This window comes from Schistocerca gregaria, chromosome 1, assembly GCF_023897955.1.
Source record: "Schistocerca gregaria isolate iqSchGreg1 chromosome 1, iqSchGreg1.2, whole genome shotgun sequence".
NCBI lineage: Eukaryota > Metazoa > Arthropoda > Insecta > Orthoptera > Acrididae > Schistocerca > Schistocerca gregaria.
The window spans coordinates 230,250,135-230,271,979 of record NC_064920.1 but is presented as its reverse complement, the minus strand read 5'-3'; the positions used below and the strand labels follow the sequence as shown (position 1 = coordinate 230,271,979).

The 21,845-nt window shown below is 43.4% G+C and overlaps 1 pseudogene; it reads left to right on the top strand.

Annotated features, from left to right (window-relative positions):
* Window positions 1-21,442: 21,442 nt before the first annotated feature.
* Window positions 21,443-21,560, top strand: LOC126289065 (5S ribosomal RNA; annotated as a pseudogene).
* The last annotated feature ends 285 nt before the right edge of the window (window positions 21,561-21,845 follow it).

Genomic DNA, 21,845 nt, shown 5'->3' with positions numbered 1-21,845 from the left:
GGCCACAATAATGCGTTCACTATGCTGTTTGTAGTAGCTTACCCGCATTCCTATTCTCCTATTCATTATTAAACCTACTCCTGCATTACCCCTATTTGATTTTGTGTTTATAACCCTGTAGTCACCTGACCAGAGGTCTTGTTCCTCCTGCCACCGAACTTCACTAATTCCCACTATATCTAACTTTAACCTATCCATTTCCCTTTTTAAATTTTCTAACCTACCTGCCCGATTAAGGAATCTGACATTCCACCCTCCGATCCGTAGAACGCCAGTTTTCTTTCTCCTGATAACGACATCCTCTTGAGTAGTCCCCACCCGGAGATCCGAATGGGGAACTATTTTATCTCCGGAATATTTTACCCAAGAGGACACCATCATCATTTAATCATACAGTAAAGCTGCATGCCCTCGGGAAATATTACGGCCGTAGTTTCCCCTTGCTTTCAGCCGTTCGCAGTACCAGCACAGCAAGGCCGTTTTGGTTATTGTTACAAGGCCAGATCAGTCAATCATCCAGACTGTTGCCCCTGCAACTACTGAAAAGGCGGCTGCCCCTCTTCAGGAACCACACGTTTGTCTTGCCTCTCAACAGATACCCCGCCGCTGTGGTTGCACCTACGGTACGGCTATCTTCTGTATCGCTGAGGCACGCAAGCCTCCCCACCAACGGTAAGGTCCATGGTTCATGGGGGGGGGGGGGGGGGGGGCGATTCTTTTATTCAGTTAAGTTATTGTTTTCAAATATTTGTGCTGACTACATGTTTGTTTACTTGGCCATTGACACGGTTTAGCATCCTTATCACTGTTTACTTGCCGTCCAGGTTAACGAAATTTTACTGTGAAACTTTACAAAAGTACATATTTTAAAAAATGGTTCAAATGGCTCTGAGCATTATGGGACTTAACATCTGAGGTCATCAGTCGCCTTCAACTTAGAACTACTTAAACCTAACTAACCTAAGGACATCACACTCATCCATGCTCGAAGCAGGATTCGAATCTGCGACCGTAGCGGTTGTGCGGTTCCAGACCGAAGCGCCTAGAACCGCTCACATTTAAAAGTCCCGAATTTTTTCAGTGACGATACTGAGATATGCACTATCAATTTTTGCAGTAATAAAGGACAACAACTTCAAAAATTAATATATGAATCAGTACAACATAAAATTAAAAAACAAACCCCATATTGTTTACATACTGTAGTAAGGCGTTAAAAAATTAATTTTATGTTGTATTGATTCATATATTAATTTTTTTAACGCCGTACTACAGCATGTAAACAATATGGGGTGTTCGTAAAAAAGTTATCCAAAATTAACCTTTAATTGTGAAAAAGGCAAGTAACTTACAGAAATTTTTGATACAGCACTGGTTGCAGTATATTTTCAAGTTTTATTCCAACCTAACACTGGTAGTTCCCGACGTTCCCGCTAGGTGGCATGTGTAAACAATGAGTTATTCAAACAATCACCATTTAGTCGTACAACGGTGCAGAGCATACGCAGTGTTGTTTATGGTTTCATGAATTTAGATCCGCTACTCCAGTTCAGAGACAATTCAGGACTAAATATCGCATCCCATCACCTCAAAGACAAACTTTTGGTAATTGGTACAAATGTTTCACGGAAAGTAGATGTGTATCACATACGACGCCAAGTCAGGGTCAGCCAGCTGTCTCTGATGCAGCAACTGAACACGTTCGGCAGTCAATTTTAGCTAGATGTGCTTCAACAGTATCTAATACCTCAACTACGACAAGATATGGGCACAGAACTTATTTGTCCTTAAGATAGCGCGCCACCACATTACCATCGCGAATTGCAGCGTACCTCCGTGGGTACTGCATGTGCCGTCTTGGACAGGGCGTGGGGGAACAATTCCTGGCCACCACCATCATCTAATTTAACCCCGATGGACTTCCAAGTATGGGGTTACATTAAAGGCAGAGTGTTTGTTAATCCGCCTCCACAAAAAAAAAAGGTCTTGCTTAATAGGATTTGGCAGGAAACTGATTACATATGGGACATTTGTTGTGTTACAAAAGGTGGCCACATTGAACATTTGTAAATAAAACTTGAAGATATAATGCATTCAGTGTTGTATTAAACATTTCGGTAAGTTATTTATGTTAAGGATGGCCCTTAAATTTATTCCATTACACTTTCACGGAAATTCACGTAAACTATGGTAAAGGGACACAACATTGTTCACTTGCTCAAATAATTATTCACGTTTACCTGACTACCGACAACTTTTGAAGCACATTTGCGATCAGGAACGTATTCTCGATCTTTATCTGAGCCACAATTGTTGACATCATCCACGGATTTGTGCAAACTATCTCTGACAAGTATTTTCCTGACATGAAGTTCCAAAAGTTACTACTTCTGGAATGCATGTTTTTGGTACTTACCACTTCATGAGCACACATCCTGACAATGCTGCCGCTATTGAGGATCTGAAAGTGGACATAGAGCTGCAATTTCTCAGTTTGTCGTGGAATAAGCAACCAATATGAATCAAGCAACTCACGTATCATGTTTCTCATCGACTGTCCCTTACTATTGTTTGCAACCGATATCTTCAAAAAATGTTCAGATGAGTGTGAAATCTTATGGGACTTAACTGCTAAGGTCATCAGTCCCTAAGCTTACACACTACTTAACCTAAATTGTCCTAAGAACAACCGCACACACATGCCCAAGGGAGGACTCGAACCTCCGCCGGGACCAGCCGCACAGTCCCTGACTGCAGCGCCTGAGATCGCTCGGCTAATCCCGCGCCGAATCCCGCGCCCGATGGCTTCACTTGATTGTAACGGATTCTTCTAAAATCTTTGGTTTGGCTCACGTTAATGCCAAACCCCCCTTCTAACGTCATCCACCGATCTCCAATTAAGCCATCGTCTCAGTCTTTTCTTATCATGTCGTATACAGCAAAGAGCTTTAGTTAGCCTACCACGCACTAAATTTTCATTAAAGCTATAATTACATCTTCCACTCCACTTAATTTCCTAATTCATTTCTTTGATTTATTTGGGGGAGGGGACCAAACAGCGAGGTCATCAGTCATCGGCCCCATCGGATTATGAAAGATGGAGAAGGAAGTAGGCTGTGCCCTTTTAAAGGAACCATCGCTGCATTTGTCTGAAGCGATTTAGGAAAATCATGGAAAACCTAAATTAGGATGAGCGGACGAAAATTTGAACCGTAGTCCTCCCGAATGGAAGTCCAGAATGCTAACACTGCGCAACCTCGCTCGGTCATTTCTTTGTTTTTATGTCTCTCCTTGCAATTTTAAAGATGAATGCTAAATAACCCTTGGTTTTTGAGTGGTTTTCACATACTGTGAAAACTGCATGTTAAACAGCCCTGTCAATTCTTGCTTGTTTTATTTAACTCGCGATTCGATCCTCGGAAACTTTCGGGATACATTCAGTAACTAGTATCGATATGCAGTGAAGACTCTCGTGAGTTGTGTCTGTCTGAGGCACTGCCGAGTACCATGTTTACCTTCAGTGAGTTTCTTACGCTTCCAACCAAGGAGAGGGTTCGGCGGTTAGCTTGGGTCATATTTTCGAGTCTCAAAATAGTTGGTTCCGGGTGATAGTGGGAGGAACTGTGGAAGTTTAGCAGCGGAGGCAGCAGGTCGGAGATTTGGTGAGATCATTCCATTTATTTCCAATGTTTGCTAATAATCAAGGTTTTTAGTCACTCAATTCGTGTGATGTTTGTATCTCACTATTCATTTTTCTATCATTTTTGTGTCGCACTGTTTATTTTGCTATCATTTCGTGTGCTTAACTAGAGATGAATTCTGGAGGTGAACTGAGATTTAGGCACTAGGTGTTGCAGAGGCTCAGCGCCTGTTTTTTTTTTTTTTTATGGTACCAAACTGCTGAGGTTATCGGTCCCTATTGTCACGGTTCGCGCGGCTTCCCCCGTCGGAGGTTCGCGTCCTCCCTCTGGCATGGGTGTGTGTGTTGTCTTTAGCATAAGTTAGTTTAAGTTAGATTAAGTAGTGTGTAGGCTTAGAGACCAATAGCCTCAGCAGTTTGGTCCAATAGGATTTCCCACAAATTACCAATTTATCTGTCCCTAGGCTTGCACAGTATTTAATCTAACTTAAAATAACTAACGCTAAGGACAATACACACACCCATGTCCGAGGGAGGACTCGAACCTCCGACGGGGGAAGCAGTGCGAACCGTGACAAGGCGTCTGAGACCTCACGGCTACCCCGCGCGGCTCAGCGACTTTGTGTTTTTCGTTAAGATGGAAGCTGGTTACAGGATCATATTGTAGTCATTCAGTATGAAGTATTAGGCTCTCTGTTCTGTCATTCACTCCTGCAGTTTAGGTTGTTATATGCTTGGGTAGAAATCCCATATGCAGGGTGAACCAGCTGCGCGTGCATAAGGATTTAATGCAGCCCGCTACGCTTTCAGATACAACAATGCAGATTTTCACATTCTCCCGCTCACTATGCGCAAATTATTGTTCCTACAGAAGAAACGAACATGACCTTTTTTTAGGAAATTTAATGTAGTTGAATTTTGTTCTGGAGTACGTTTTCACTAGAGGCTGTAGTTCTCGAATTATTCAAGAAAAACGTACTAAAGTTACGTTCAAGCATGTCTTTGTTGAATAACTCGAAAACCGAGTCCTCCAGCGAATAGGTATACCAGTACAAAAATATCCTTTCATTTTTCTGTAGCACTAATAACTGCACGTAGCGAGCAAGACAATATGGAAATCTCACATGCGGTTTTGAAGGCATAATACTTAAACATTTGTGATGGCTAGAATTTCGATTATTGTTTCGTGTGTACTGAGAATCCCATGTGGCTTGGATCCACTGTTGTTTGACTTGAAGATAATACAATTCTTAATTTATTTGGCTTTACAGTTCCTTGTTTCTGCTTTTGTACATGACTTACTGCAGTTTTATATGCATTTATGGTGTATTTCTTGTCTGACCCCATTTTGTGCACACCTATTCCAACCATTCCTTTCTTGCCGATTCGATGGTTACAAATGGTGAAGAGAATGAAATAACTCAGTTCAAATACAGCTTTCGCATATTAATAAATATCCCTTTCTCGCCAACTGTAAATTTCATGTGCGGGGGTTGGTTCTGAAGCTGATTGCTGAATACAGGGTTGCGGAAGTAGATTTTCTCTACATAGTGTATATTTTCATGTCTCCATGAAATAGCTTGCACAGAGCATTGTACTGATTGTTTCATCATTTCGTAATAACTCATACAAATATATCCTTTCGAGTCACGTCGTTATTCAGTTGATTTGAAGAGGTGTTATCAATAATTAACCATCTTCATATTAAACCATTGTGATTGCAATTGAGGGCCACGATCTCATTGCGCATTTTCAGCTATAAGATATACAGCTATACACTCTATAGTTCTGATTAGATCTTAAGAGTGATTTTCACGGTATTTGATGTTCAAGTACACAAACTATGCGTGCTAATTACTAGTTGCGCTGTTTATTACAAACTGGTGCTACGGTCACTATTTACGTTACAAAATTGGTTATTGGGTCATGAGTTCATTGATTATGAGGCATAGTTTCACTAAATCAGGGTCTAAGGACAGTACAGTCGACTATGTCAGCCCAGCTTCTAAAGAGTAGGTGCCTACAACTGGTAATACACAATGATTATAAACTTTCTTTTAGTCATATCAGAAGTTCAGTTTTGTAAACCATATGAAGACCTCGGCTGTAAAGAGCGATAAAGGACGAACGCTTTTTTGAGAAATTGCAAAACAAATTATCAATAAAATCTCATAGTATATTTCAGTACATCCATCGTAATTTTTTGTCAATATAAGTCATTGTTTTCAAATGTTTCTAGAGTAACGACATATTTTTAAAGTAGTAATTGCTGTCCAAAAATTTATTCTTAAAAATACGTCAATGTGTACTTAACATAGTTTTCTTACAAAATGAATGCACTTTACATGAGTTACCATTGAGTTATCCCTGTTTACTTGCTGAGTAAGTTTACGAAACATTACTGTGAAACATCTAAAAAGTACAAATTTAAAAGGTTCGAAATATTTCAGTTTATAATGCTAAGATCCGCATTACTACGTTTTGAAATAATGAAGTATAACGACGTCAAAAAGTAACCTATAACACTAAGGATGTCACGTAATATTTCTGCTATCATACTATCACGTAAGTTCACCTAAAAAATGGTAACATAAAATTGTTTACTTGCTTACAACTTTACTCACAGTTACCTTCTTAGTAACAACTTTTGAAGCGCATTTTCGTTGAGGACCATTTTCAGGATCTCTGAGTCGTAGTTATCAGCATCATCCAAGGCATTCGTGCAAACCTTGACACGAACCCCGCTCACGTTACAACAACTGGCTCTCATGTTTTGGCACTTACCACTGTGTACACACACACGGCTTGACAAAGTTGCCTTTAGCGGCCATCTGAAATTAGAGGTAGAGCTCCCATTTCTCGGTTTATCGTGGAACTGCCAACTAATATGAACAAAGCACTCCATCTGTGCGTTACTGTTATTCACAGCCGAGGTCTTCATATCTGGTTTACCAAAAACTATTCCTCCTAGTCGTTATCAGTTGCCCCAACTCAATAAGTCAAGTAGTGCTGCAACACCATTGTTAATTTGTACTAGTTTATTTTCGATGTGTTCGTTGTAGGTTGTTAGACGGATATCAAACGTGAATGATAAATAGTACAAATAAGAAGACAATATAAGCTTATCAAATGTGGCGCTACACAAATGGTTCAAATGACTCTGAGCCCTATGGGACTTAACATCTGAGGTCATCTAGAACTTAGAACCACTTAAACCTAACTAACCTAAAGACATCACACACATCCATTGCTGAGGCAGGATTCGAACCTGCGACCGCAGCAGTCGCGCGGTTCCGGACTGAAACGCCTCGAACCGCTCGGTCACAACGGCCGGCGGCGCTACACAATAACATAGATGGGTATATCGGATAACTAATGAAGAGATCTGAATCGAATTAATGGAAAAAAGAGATTTGTGACTCAATGTGACTAAAAGAAGAGATCGGTCTGACACTTCAGTTAATCCTGTCGTATGAAACGCTCAAACAACTTACGGGAATGTAGCTAGATGATTTCTTCGATGACAGTCGATATTTCGACAGGAGCACACCCTGTCATTTTCAAGGCACAAATGCAACGAGAGAGCGTTGTGCTAGGAAGTTTAAAACCTCGGTTATCTGGGCTACGCCGACCAAGGACGACAAAATGGCATGTGCAAAAAGACAAAACACACATTACGGACAACTAGCGCCACCACAAAGCCAAAGATGACCAACGTCAACGTTAATAACAGTATCCCAATAGCTGGAATTTCGCGCTAGAATCTCTCTGTAAACATAGCAGTTCAGATTAAATTAACAAGTAACCCTGGTCAAACAGCAAAGGGATGGAGATAATGCTACGTGATAATTAATATTCAGTGTTGATAACTCCATTAGCTTCTGGTGGAAGTGTTTTGATTAAAAATGCCAACTTGCATCATTTACAGGTGTTCTATGCATTCTTGATTATAGTCTCAAGTATAAAGGAATCACATTTCATTCGTGACTGGACTCGTTCAGGTGATACTTTCTTTTATATAAATGAAATTTAGTTGCACTGATTACTTTTAGTGGAGTGGTTTTTTATTTCTGTAATTTGACTGCATATTTCCAATCTGCACAATTCGGAGTGAGCTCTGGTTGAACGCTGTGAGAAGGAAATATGCCAAGCCGTCCAGAGAAATTAAATATGATCTCACAATTTTTGGTAACAGAACCTAAGTGGAACATCAGTTTCGTCATTCCGTATTAAGCAAGTGGTGGGTTACGAAAGCAGCCTTCTTAGTTATTTGGAAAGTATAACAAAAAGAAAGTTACATTACAGATGCCAAATGCGTCGTATTACTTGATGAAATATGCCCTTTAAAACCAGAAAACATCTGAAAATGCCTCCCTGGCACTGCTATTCACTAAAGCACTGTAATACGTACTATTTAAAACAACTGCTGCGTGGACACTACAAAAATTAAGAAGAAGAAGCAATTGCGAACAGTAGTCTACTAAAGTTCGCTGAAATAGCAGGGCCGATCTCAAACTAATGTAATGTGTAAGTCTAGAGGGCCACTTCCATGTGTTATGTGCTTGTCTTTCAACATATGGTGTATTATGGTACTACACGACCACGACATTATTCCACTTGGCCCCCATGGACGTTATCGGAAACAAGATGTGATGTTACGCTGAACAAGTGCAGTGGTCATAATTTTATATAACTATATCGAAGAACAACGATCTTATTGTGATAAAATTATTTAAAAGTAGTCTTGATTGCAGTCGATGTTAACTTTTGATCCGATTCGGCCTTTTAATTACGGGCCACGATCAGAGTTTGCACTGTAATAACAAAAGTAACAGTGCTATATTACATAGAGAAGCCAAACTTCTAAAAGTATACTCTATGTACCATTACCCATCGCCGTCATCCAGATGGGTAATGAAGCATCGTTTTAGAGTATACTTTCACAATATTGGCTTCTCTATGTAATATAGCACTGTTACTTTTGTTATTACAGAGCAAACGCTGATGATGGTCCGTAATTAAAAGGCTGAAACCGGTCAGAAGCTAACATCCACTGCGATAAAGACTGCTTTTAAATAATTTAAGTGCAGCGGTGACTAAAGAAAACGCATCACAATGTGAATGATTTCAAGACAGCTGTGCATATACGAGGGTCACTCGAAAAGAAATGCACACTATTTTTGTAAAAATACAGTTTTCACTCTGCATGTGTGAAAGTTTTGCAGTGTGTAGATAAATCCTTCCAGCTTATTTTCAAACTTAGTTCAACCTGTTCCCGTGAGTGGCGCCCTCACAGCATGTCTCCAAGATGGCTCCTACACTTGACGTTCGTCACAAGCAACGTGCTGTCATAGAATTCCTGTGCTGTGAAAACGAGACAGTGGGAAACATCCGCAAGAGGTTGAAAAAGGTGTATGGAGATGCTGCTGTCGAACGCGGTACAGTTAGTCAGTAGGCAAGCAGGTCACGTGATGAAAGCGGGCACGGCAATATTGAGGATTGTCCTCGCAGCGGCAGGCCTCGTACTGCACACACTCCAGACAATGTGGAGAGAGTTAACGAATTGGTGACTGCTGACAGACGCATCAGTGAACGAATTGTCACGCTACGTTGGGATAGGGGAAAGAAGTGTTTGCAGAGTACTGAAAGTGTTGGCGTTAAAAAAGGTTTGTGCCAGGTGGGTTCCCAGGATGTTGACAGTGGCTCACAAAGAAACAAGAAAAACGGTATGCAGCGAACTTTTGGAACAGTCCTGACCTGGCTCCATGTGACTATCATCTCTTTGGGAAACTAGAAGACTCTCTTCGTGGAACAAGGTTTGAAGATGATGACTCCCATGTGCACGCTGCCAAACAGTGGCTCCAACAGGTTGGTCCAGAATTTTACTGTGCAGCTATACAGGCGCTGGTTCCAAGATGGCGTAAGGCAGTTGAGAGGGATGGAAATTGTGTGGAGAAATGAAAATATTGTTCCTAAAGGATGTATCTAGACACTGTAAAACTTTCAAACATATAGAATAAAAGACGGATTTTTTTTAAAAAAAATAGTGTGCATTTTTTTTTTTTTTTTTTTTTTTTTTTTTTTTTTTGAGTGATCCTCGTAATATCATCTGGTTCAGCGTGTCCTCGTGAAATATCAAGATAAGAACTCACTCACAGGTGCAATAATATTTCGGTCGAGAACAAAAGACGGCAAAGCCCTGCCTATTGCTTGCACAGCTCTCTGTCGTATCTATGTCTTGAAAACGGCGAGGTGCTCACCTGTCGAAGTATAGGCGGTCGCCGAGAACGTCACTCGACTGCATTGCTGTAAATTGTTTGAATGGGAATCGGGTGATAGGACACACCCTAAGACATCTAGGATCGTCACTTTGGTAAAAATTGTAGAGGGATACTAAGGCTTCACTATAACATACAGATTCAGGTGGATGCAGGCTGCAATAGTTATGCAGTGGCGACCGGGCGTTTACGAGATAGACCAGAGTGCAGAGCTGAGTCAACATACAAGAGTTGTCCTGAAAGTTAAATCCGGTTTCCAAATGGAAACAACGGTGGAAATCAGAATTGTTTTACTTGTAACAGCTAGTTACACCTTCTACCCACTTCTCCGATCCGACTTAGACATTTGTCGTAGTGTAGTACCAACTTCCCAACACCGTCGTTACTGAAGGCACCTGCCTGTGCATTCCCCCAGTTCTCTATGCTAGTTGTCTGTGCTCAAATGTTTTCTTCATAGCCAGCAGTTCATATGAGCAGAGACGAAAATCAAAAAGAGCTGTATAGTGGGTGACAAACACTTCCAGTCGAAAACGCTCCAAGAGCGTCTTCATTGCCCCTGCAATGTGTGGCCCAGAATTGTCATGAAGAAGTAAATGCCTGACAGGTAAGTTATGTTGGCTGTGTGAAGTCTGGTGAAATCTCTCGGCAGGCTGTCATTTTTGGCGGGAGACACTATTGTTCTAGGCATCTTTATGGGCTTACTATGCACTCAAAACAGCAAAGTGCAACGTGACGCTATCGATGGGCGTACTGGCTCTGCTCGACACAGCTCTGCAAAGCTTCATCGGATTGTCATTGCGGTTTCCATTTCGCGACCGATCGGAGCTTATTTTCTGGACACCCCTCGTATTTTTGGACTGAAGACTATTAACAACAACAACATAACAACAGATTATGAACGTTTTATTGGAAATTGGTTTTCGAGCCAACTTTTAAAATTATTGTTTCAAGGTACTTCAGGTAGCGTGTATCTGTGTTGTAGGAATCAGCATCGCGTTATCAGGCATTCGTCTGGAACTCCATCTCCTTACCTCAAGTTTCTTTTAATTCTTAATTTTTCATTATCTGATGACAGCTAATACGAGCTGCAGCGCTGACGTATAAGAGGTGAAACCGAGCAGCACCGATGAGATTTTTAAGCGATATTTCCTCAGTGTTCTGATATAAGACAGCAGTTGCCTCTCACGTGACTCGTTACAGAATAATACGGTGCTGGCCGCTGTGGCCGAGCGGGTCTACGCGCTTCAGTCCGGAACCGCATGGCTGCTACGGTCGCAGGTACGATTCCTGCCTCGGGCATGGATGTGTGTGATGTCCTTAGGTTAGTTAGATTTAGGTAGTTCTAAGTCTAGAGGACTAATGACCTCAGATGTTAAGTCCAATAGTGCTCAGAGTCATTTGAGCCAGTACGATGGTGCGGTTGCAGTCGCTTCGGGAGCAGTTCAGCATAGCGCTGATGTGGCGCTTCCAATCCATGCAGTGAACCCATACATGACATGCAGAATGTCAACACTTCCTCAGTAAACGTATCCATACTACTTGAATGACTGTTCTTGGACAAGTAACTCTGCAGGATAAAGAAATCCAAGACATAACTGAACATTACTGAATGCAAGCTTCAAGACTAAGAGTAAATTGGATGTACAGCGAGTGAATGGAACAAGTTTGTTTCCACGCAAGACGCACATTGCGTGCAGTCGACACGTGCAGATATTTTCAGTGCAATACAGGTACAAGAATAAATAGAGGCAAGAAACCAAACGAAATGCAGTTAATCTGTAATGAGCCACAGGGACCACGTTTCCCATAAAACAAAACCCCGAAATTTTATAGGCGGTGTTACGGTTCACGATGCATATTCTTCAGTGTACTATCATAGGCGTCAATGCCCAGTTTCTCAAGTGTGTTAGTACTGACTTGGTGAAACTGACTCAAAATGTTTCTCAAAATCTACGAATACTATACAGAGTCGGAATTGATATTCATTTGTCTATTCTATAAATTGCAAATTATAATACGAGGGTAGTTTGGAAAATAAGGAACGATCGGTCGCGAAATGGGAACCACAGTGAAAAATCAAAGGTGTTTTCTTTGCACATTTAGCTATGCCTTCCAGGCACTTCTCTACATAGTCGCCCCTCCGACTTAGACATTTGTCGGAGCGTTATACCAAATTACCAATACCATCGTCGTAGAAGGCAGCCGCCTGTGCTTTCTGATAATTCTCTACACTGGTCTATAGTGCGTAGCCTGCACCTAAATGTTGTCTTCGTATCTGGCGTTTCATGTGAACAGAGATGATACTCAGGACGAGCCAATTAGGGCTGCGTTGTGGGTGATCGAACACTTCCCATCGAAAAGGCTGCAGGAGCATCTTCACTGCCCCTGCAGAGTGCAGCTGAGAATTGCCATGAAGAAGGAAGTGCGTGGCAGTTGTGTTAGGTGGGCTGCATTCACTAAGGCGAAGCCTCTCCGCGGGCCCTCCTACTTGGCGGGAGACATTGTTGTTCTAGGCACCTTTACTCGCTCACAGTGCGCCCACAACTGAAAAGAGCTCTTGATGGGATCGACGGGCATACGAGAAACACTGCCCAAAACTCTGTGAAAAGCCTCGTCGGATTTTCACAGTGGTCTCCATTTCGCGACAGATCGTTCCTCATTTTCCGAATAGCCCTCCTATATCTACTTCAAAAGCCAGAGCGTTTTCCTTTGCGCGAGTAAAATCTCACATTTCTTATGTGCTGTTAAAGACAAGGTTTAATGAATAAGAGACTGATAAGCCAATAGTTTACGTTTGGCATGTCTCCTTTTTGGTGGATTAATAATACCTATAGAGATGTTTTTGTTTTATACTATACAAATATATTTGTTAGTTCCTATTGTGTGATTTTTCCTCCAGCTTCAATCATTATGAAAGGGCTTTTTTTTTCAGAGTGGTAGCAATTCTGCGCGGAATAAATTGTAACAGGAAGAAATAACAGCGTAGTTCTATTAGATAATTTTCAAAGGACTAGTGATCAGTCGGAAACTAGTATTTAATACTAAGTAACGCAGTTTTTTTTTTTTTTGTTTATTGGAAACATCATTTTTCCGACATGCTGTATAGTGGTGCTCGCAGATAAACAGGTCCATATTTCAGGAAACCCTCTGCCGAAATCCTGCCAGAAAATACAGATTAACGATCTTGTCATGCGGCGGAACAGTCTCTCGCTCATTACGACAGTAAATCCTACTGCTGCTAAGACGCCTGGAAAGCAGCCAACAAGTAGCGCGCCTTTAATCAAAAGTTATTTTAAAGAGTCGTGTCCGGCGTCCTTTCTGCATTTCTACGCTTGTGTGTCCAGAAATATGTGCCCAGTGATTTGCCGAGCTGTGGAACCAGTAATATGAGACAATTACTAGATCTGTTTAAGAAAATCAGCAAACTTTCCTCGTGTGCGGTTTTTACCTCATTTACAACCCTCCCGCATAGACGAGTTGTCTGATGCGCGGCTGTGCTGTACTGTACCATTCGGACGTATGTGGTTCGAACTGTACTGCCTTCGTCGCTGACTCTTAATAGCGCTTCCAGACCAGGCTCGAATCAAAACGGTGTGCCCCACTTTGCAACGGCGGTAGTAATCGATAGGCCGCTGGAATTCTAATAATGACCCACCGACTGTGTAAGGCGACAAAAACGGTTCTATTTGCAGGGGGTTAGTTTAGAGACTGAGGGAGATTGGTGACAAAGATCACCACTAAAACAAACAAACAGCAGTTTTAACAGAAACAAACGAACAAATCCTAGTACGACCCACTCTGAAGGTTCCACACAAATTTAATTATATTCCGGGCGGTTAAAATTAAAATGTAACTATTCACTGAGGTCCAGTATTGGTTGTAATTATGTTATGGTAGCGAAACTAGATATGCTAATGCGTTCATGCTGAACCGGTTTATGCTGACAAAAAATAGTACCAATGTTAGTCGCCAGGTGCAAATCTGGTGCTATTAACATCTCGTCTCAGTTTCAGGTGCTCATACTGAACAAACTGTGTAAGTGGCGGTTAAGAATAAAAATAACATTATGCCTTTCTCAGTTGTTTGACCTTTTCTGTCCACGTCCCATTTTTAATCCATTACATATGAAAATATTTCAATACGTCTTTCCTGCATTCACAGTGTCGTATATTCACCTGGTGGCCAAAACTGGAACTGTTTATTTCACGCCGCTTTGAGTGGCCGCGCGGTTTGAGGCGCCATGACAGGGATTGCGCGGCACGTCCCGCCGTATGTTCGAGTCCTTCCGCGAGAATGGATGTGTGTGTTGCTCTTAGCATAAGTGAGTTTAAGTAGTGTATAAGTCTAGGGACCGATGACCTCAGCAGTTTGGTCCCTTGAGAATTCACACACACACACACACACACACACACACTTTAATTTCACCGTAAATCAGTTTCGCATTAGCGCATTAAAATATCTATCAAGTTTCTCTGCCATACGATAATTATAGCTCACTTTGGTTTCTGGTGGCTCCTGACATCATTGAGAAATAAAGGGCCGGTCGATGTGGCCGAGCGGTTCAAGGCACTTCAGTCCGGAGCCGCGCTGCTGGTACGGTCGCAGGTTCGAATCCTGCCTCAGGCATGGATGTGTGTGATGTGCTTAGGTTAGTTAGGTTTAAGTAGTTCTAAGTCTAGGCGACTGATGACCTCAGATGTTAAGTCCCATAGTGGTTAGAGCCAATCGAACCATTTGAATGTGAGGGTAGTTTAAAACGAGGAATAAAAATTCCTTGGAACGTTCCAAGGAATCCCACGACCCTCGGTTTCCACGTACGCGCTTTACCGCTAGACCAACAGACTCGACATATACAGGGTGTTTCAAAAATGACCGGTATATTTGAAATGGCAATAAAAACTAAACGAGCAGCGATAGAAATACACCGTTTGTTGCAATATGCTTGGGACAACAGTACATTTTCAGGCCGCCAAACTTTAGAAATTACAGTAGTTACAATTTTCAACAACAGATGGCGCTGCAAGTAATGTGAAAGATATAGAATATAACGCAGTCTGTGGGTGCGCCATTCTGTACGTCGTCCTTCTGCTGTAAGCGTGTGCTGTTCACAACGTGCAAATGTGCTGTGGGCAACATGGTTTATTCCTTAGAACAGAGGATTTTTCTGGTGTTGGAATTCCACCGCCTAGAACACAGTGTTGTTGCAACAAGACGAAGTTTTCAACGGAGGTTTAATGTAACCAAAGGACCGAAAAGCGATACAATAAAGGATCTGTTTGAAAAATTTCAACGGACTGGGAACGTGACGGATGAATGTGCTGGAAAGGTAGGGCGACCGCGTATGGCAACCACAGAGGGCAACGCGCAGCTAGTGCAGCAGGTGATCCAACAGCGGCCTCGGGTTTCCGTTCGCCGTGTTGCAGCTGCTGTCCAAATGACGCCAACGTCCACGTATCGTCTCATGCACCAGAGTTTACACCTCTATCCATACAAAATTCAAACGCGGCAGCCCCTCAGCGCCGCTACCATTGCTGCACGAGAGACATTCGCTAACGATATAGTGCACAGGATTGATGACGGCGATATGCATGTGGGCAGCATTTGGTTTACGGACGAAGCTTATTTTTACCTGGACGGCTTCGTCAATAAACAGAACTGGCGCATATGGGGAACCGAAAAGCCCCATGTTGCCGTCCCATCGCCCCTGCATCCTCAAAAAGTACTGGTCTGGGCCGCCATTTCTTCCAAAGGAATCATTGGCCCATTTTTCAGATCAGAAACGATTACTGCATCACGCTATCTGGACATTCTTCGTGAATTTGTGGCGGTACTAACTGCCTTAGACGACTCGTGGTTTATGCAAGATGGTGCCCGGCCACATCGCACGGCCGACGTCTTTAATTTCCTGAATGAATATTTCGATGATCGTGTGATTGCTTTGGGCTATCCGAAACATACAGGAGGCGGCGTGGATTGGCCTCCCTATTCGCCAGACATGAACCCCTGTGACTTCTTTCTGTGGGGACACTTGAAAGACCAGGTGTTCCGCCAGAATCCAGAAACAAGTGAACAGCTGAAGCAGTACATCTCATCTGCATGTGAAGCCATTCCGCCAGACACGTTGTCAAAGGTTTCGGGTAATTTCATTCAGAGACTACGCCATATTATTGCTACGCATGGTGTATATGTGGAAAATATCGTACTATAGAGTTTCCCAGACCGCAGCGCCATCTGTTGTTGACAATTGTAACTACTGTAATTTCGAAAGTTTGTCTGCCTGAAAATGTACTGTTGTCCCAAGCATATTGCAACAAACGGTGTATTTCTATCGCTGTTCGTTTAGTTTGTATTGCCGTTTCAAATACACCGGCCATTTTTGAAACACCCTGTATATAGATAGTTCCTGCATAGGTTCTCATGAGTGAGTTGGCGAGTATCAAAATATATGACATAAATGGCCGTATCTTTTGACTGCATTGACTTAGAAGTTTAAATTTTTCACGCCGCCAAGGGACCGTAGATCTTAGTACGTGACATAAATTTCAACTTGAGACCACTACTCCTTCCTGAGAAGAAGGGATCTTAACAACCAGACAGACCGAGGACCACGTAATTTGGTCCCTTCCTCCCTCTTTTAAACCAACCAACCAGACAGGCAGACAGAGCAACAGACAGACGACGGAAATCGGACCGATTCTATAAGGGGACCATTCCTACCGATTGAGTTATGGAATCCTAAAAATGGATATAATGAGAGATTATAGGTTCACAATATCCAACCAAAGGCAGTCTTCACTCTCCTTATGCACTCCTAAAGAACAGTACATGAAAAGAAAACTTATATGAAGTGCACAGAAAGTACACAAATCGATGCAAATTTACTTGCATTATAGAAACGCTAGTACTGTACTGAATACAGAATGTTATAGGGAATTTGCTTAAATTAGAGAGAAAGAGTACTGAGACACAAAATACCGATCCAGGTGACAAGCGTGGGAGGTCACGATAAAATCTTTCCACATGGATAGTGTCGTTAGTCTGTGGACGTAGCGGGAGAAAATCGCGTTCGCCATACGAATCTAGCGGCGGGAGCACGTGAGCGATATTGTCGCGTACTGTTCCAGGTGGTGAATATCTAAACTGTTACTAAAGGCCGGTCAGTAACTGCCTGCAGCAAAACGCGTCCGCGACGGACACGTAACTGCATCCATAGGTCGGCATCTAAGCTGCAACCGAATAGGATTGGGGCGTAGGTAGTCCGACCTTGAGACATCGGAGGCGCCACCCTCAAACCATTCGAGGAGGAGGGGAAAAAAAGAAGCCCCATTGCTAGCTTACGAGGAGGAGCAGGGGCCAAAATCTACCTGCTGTAACATAGGGGCGCTGGCCACATCTTCCACCGGCAGAAATTTCTTTTTCTGGTTCAGTCCCAGTTGCCGGAAAACCAGTCAGTCCTGTGCCTCCACATGGTAGAAGAAGGAACCGTTTAAAACTTACGGAGTTTATAATGGTTGCCGTCATTTTGAGTAAATTTATAACTTCTCTCAAAATCGCCACAGCAGAAATCTGTTTCCATACTTCGGTTCCTCAGCACTTAAATAATTTCTCCTTCCTCTCGAAATTTAGCCGTTATTAAGTGGTTAAACTGCAATTGAAAATTAAAGAAACCCAAAATAAAATTAGCATTAAAATGACTGCATTGGTTACTTGTTCATTGGTAAAGGGTCCTATATCTACGAGGCGTGTTTTTTTAAGTAAGTACCGTTTTGAAATTAAAAAAAGACGTGCTAAGATATCTCAATAATTTTATTTTTGCATGGAAGCCTGTACCTTAATCTATGCTCTGACGCCATTACAGTCTGATTCTTCCTTGTTTACGTTGTGTACTGTGTGTTTAAGATGCCTCCGATAATCGTGAGTCCCGCCGACTGTGAAGTACGGGCTGTTATAAGATTTCTTAGTGCTAAAGACCTAAATGCGATCGATATTCATCGTGAGACCTGTGCAGTTTACGGAGCAAACATTATGACTGATGGAATGGTAAGAAAGTGGGTGAGAGTATTTAAAGATGAGTGCACAAATGTGCATGATGAACAACGGAGTGGGCGTCCTTCGGTCGTTAATGAAGTGGACAATAAAGTGAGAGAAAACAGACGCTTTACGATTTCCTCCTTGCGGGATGACTCTCCTAACTGAGCACGTTAGGTACCGAAAATGTTGACGGATGTACACAATACCAAACGTTTAGACAGTACATTGACTTTCCTTGAGCGGTACCACAAGGACGGTGATGATTTCTTAAGCCAAATTGTTACGGGCGATGAAACATGGGTGGTAAACGTCACACCAGAATCAAAGCAACAGTCCATGGAAGTTGAGCAAGGACATCGTTTTGCTGCAAGACAATGCCCGTCCGCATGTGGCGAATCAGACCAAAGATCTCATCACATCTTTTCGGTGGGAAACTCTAGATCATCCTCCGTACAGCCCCGATCTTGCGCCCAGTGACTTCCATCTGTTCTGCACTTGGAGGAACACCTGGGCCGTCAGCGTCTTCAAGACGATGACGAAGTCTAAACAGTGGTGATGCAGTGGTTAACAAGTCAGGCGGCAGACTTCTATGAGGAGCGTATTCGAAAACTGGCACAAAGTTGTGACAAGTGCCTAAATATTGACGGAAATTATGTAGAATAGTAGATTAAGGTACAGGCTTTCATGTAAAAGTAAAATTATTGAGATAGCAAGTCTTTTTTAAATTTCAAAACGGTACTTGCTTAAAAAAAACACGCCTCGTACATCCGTGTATACATCTATTCGCAACAAGATACATTTTGGGGTGTGGCGAACGGTACTTTGTTTCTCACTGTGACTTCCCCTTTTAGGTGACCATATCATTTCGATTTTTGTAAATTATCGATGTGTACGTCAGAGAGAGAACACGTAATCTTACAGTTGAACAATCTTTGGTCTGGTTGGGGCAAACACTTTGCCTCTGTGCAGTCTGATACATTCTTAGCTGAAGTGTGGTAGGTGAAGGGCGTCTTCTGTAGTGCTGTCTTCATGTGTGGTTGAGTGTGTTACATGATGAAAGATTTATTGTAAAGGACAGCAAGGATGAATATGATACATAGGTTGAAAGGCGAAAAGAGTATAAATTTTGAACTCTTTTTTACTGCAGGACTGCGCAGATACACTCCTGGAAACGGAAAAAAGAACACATTGACACCGGTGTGTCAGACCCACCATACTTGCTCCGGACACTGCGAGAGGGCGGTACAAGCAATGATCACACGCACGGCACAGCGGACACACCAGGAACCGCGGTGTTGGCCGTCGAATGGCGATAGCTGCGCAGCATATGTGCACCGCCGACGTCAGTGTCAGCCAGTTTGCCGTGGCATACGGAGCTCCATTGCAGTCGTTAACACTGGTAGCATGCCGCGACAGCGTGGACGTGAACCGTATGTGCAGTTGACGGACTTTGAGCGAGGGCGTATAGTGGGCATGCGGGAGGCCGGGTGGACGTACCGCCGAATTGCTCAACACGTGAGGCGTGAGGTCTCCACAGTACATGGATGTTGTCGCCAGTGGTCGGCGGAAGGTGCACGTGCCCGTCGACCTGGGATCGGACCGCAGCGACGCACGGATGCACGCCAAGACCGTAGGATCCTACGCAGTGCCGTAGGGGACCGCACCGCCACTTCCCAGCAAATTAGGGACACTGTTGCTCCTGGGGTATCGGCGAGGACCATTCGCAATCGTCTCCATGAAGCTGGGCTATGGTCCCGCACACCGTTAGGCCGTCTTCCGCTCACGCCCCAACATCGTGCAGCCCGCCTCCAGTGGTGTCGCGACAGGCGTGAATGGTGGGACGAATGGAGACGTGTCGTCTTCAGCGATGAGAGTCGCTTCTGCCTTGGTGCCAATGATGGTCGTATGCGTGTTTGGCGCCGTGCAGGTGAGCGCCACAATCAGGACTGCATACGACCGAGGCACACAGGGCCAACACCCGGCATCATGGTGTGGGGAGCGATCTCCTACACTGGCCGTACACCTCTGGTGATCGTCGAGGGGACACTGAATAGTGCACGGTACATCCAAACCGTCATCGAACCCATCGTTCTACCATTCCTAGACCGGCAAGGGAACTTGCTGTTCCAACAGGACAACGCACGTCCGCATGTATCCCGTGCCACCCAACGTGCTCTAGAAGGTGTAAGTCAACTACCCTGGCCAGCAAGATCTCCGGATCTGTCCCCCATTGAGCATGTTTGGGACTGGATGAAGCGTCGTCTCACGCGGTCTGCACGTCCAGCACGAACGCTGGTCCAACTGAGGCGCCAGGTGGAAATGTCATGGCAAGCCGTTCCACAGGACTACATCCAGCATCTCTACGATCGTCTCCATGGGAGAATAGCAGCCTGCATTGCTGCGAAAGGTGGATATACACTGTACTAGTGCCGACATTGTGCATGCTCTGTTGCCTGTGTCTATGTGCCTGTGGTTCTGTCAGTGTGATCATGTGATGTATCTGACCCCAGGAATGTGTCAATAAAGTTTCCCCTTCCTGGGACAATGAATTCACGGTGTTCTTATTTCAATTTCCAGTAGTGTATTTTGTGGGAATGATTATCGTTCACTTGCTCAGCGTTGAGAGAAAGACCACCCCACTTCCCTGAGTTATGCATTTACACGTCTACTGATTAAGCTGTTTAGTTTTTATAGAAATTTTCTGTTAATATTGTACCTTTTTTAAGTCATTGTCGAAAGTGTTAAGCGTAGGACTGTCCAGACCAACGTTATGTGTGAAGATCACGCGAAATTTCATTCTGTGTTTTTTTTAATACATACTTCATTCTAAACTCCTTCTCTTGGAATATCATTTCACAGGAATACTTACTCTCGCATCCCATCGTTTAAAAAAGGCTTATCATTACGCATTACCACAGTGCACCACTTCGTATGCAACAGTCTGAATAGTGCTTGGAAATTTCATTTAAAAACAGAAGTCTAGCGTAGTCGCTGGCCTGCTTGCTGTTTGCTTTTGTACTTTCGTGAAATCTGCAACAATGCTGCCAGACACGAGCCAAGTGGAAACTTTGGTTAGGGCCCGATAATTATTTTACTTCAGTTGCGCATTTAATATAGAGACAGGTTGGATTCAGACCAGTTGCAGTTCAATTTAGGTTCTGTTCAGTCAAAGGTTAGCATACGAATTTCAGTCAGATAACAGTTTGTGAGTACATAGTTTTGGCAATCCGTAAGATTTTTATACTGTGGGAGGTAAATCTGGGCGGCTAGATTTCATACAGAAACACACGGTGGGGAACTTCCACCCCTTTTCTTGTTCCAGTCACGTATAGTTCGCGGGAAGAACGATTGCCGGTAAACCTCCGTGCGGGCTAGAGTCTTTCTAATTTCACCTTAATGGTCTTATTATGAGATACATGTAGTAACAATATATTGGTTGAATCTTCTAGGAACGTTCACTCTCTGATTTTAGCAGTAGACCAGAGTGTGACGCGCCAACAGCATTGCCGCAGTGGCAACACCGGTTCCCGTCCGATCACCAAAGTTAAGCGCTGTCGGCCTGGGCTAGCACTTGGATGGGTGACCATCCGGTCTGCCGGGCGCTGTTGGCAAGCGGTGTGCACTCAGCCCTTGTGAGGCAAACTGAGGAGCTACTTGACTGAGAACTAGCGGCTCCAGTCTAAAAAATTGACATACGGCCGGGAGAGCGGTGTGCTCACCACATGCCCCTCCATATCCGCATCCAGTGACGCCTGTGAACTGCGGATGACACGGCGGCCGGTCGGTACCGTTGGGCCTTCATAGCCTGCTCGGGAGGACGCAGCATATGCCACGAGCTTATTTATAATGTTTCGCGCTTACTACATGCTGCGTTCTGTGTCACGGTATGGTCTACT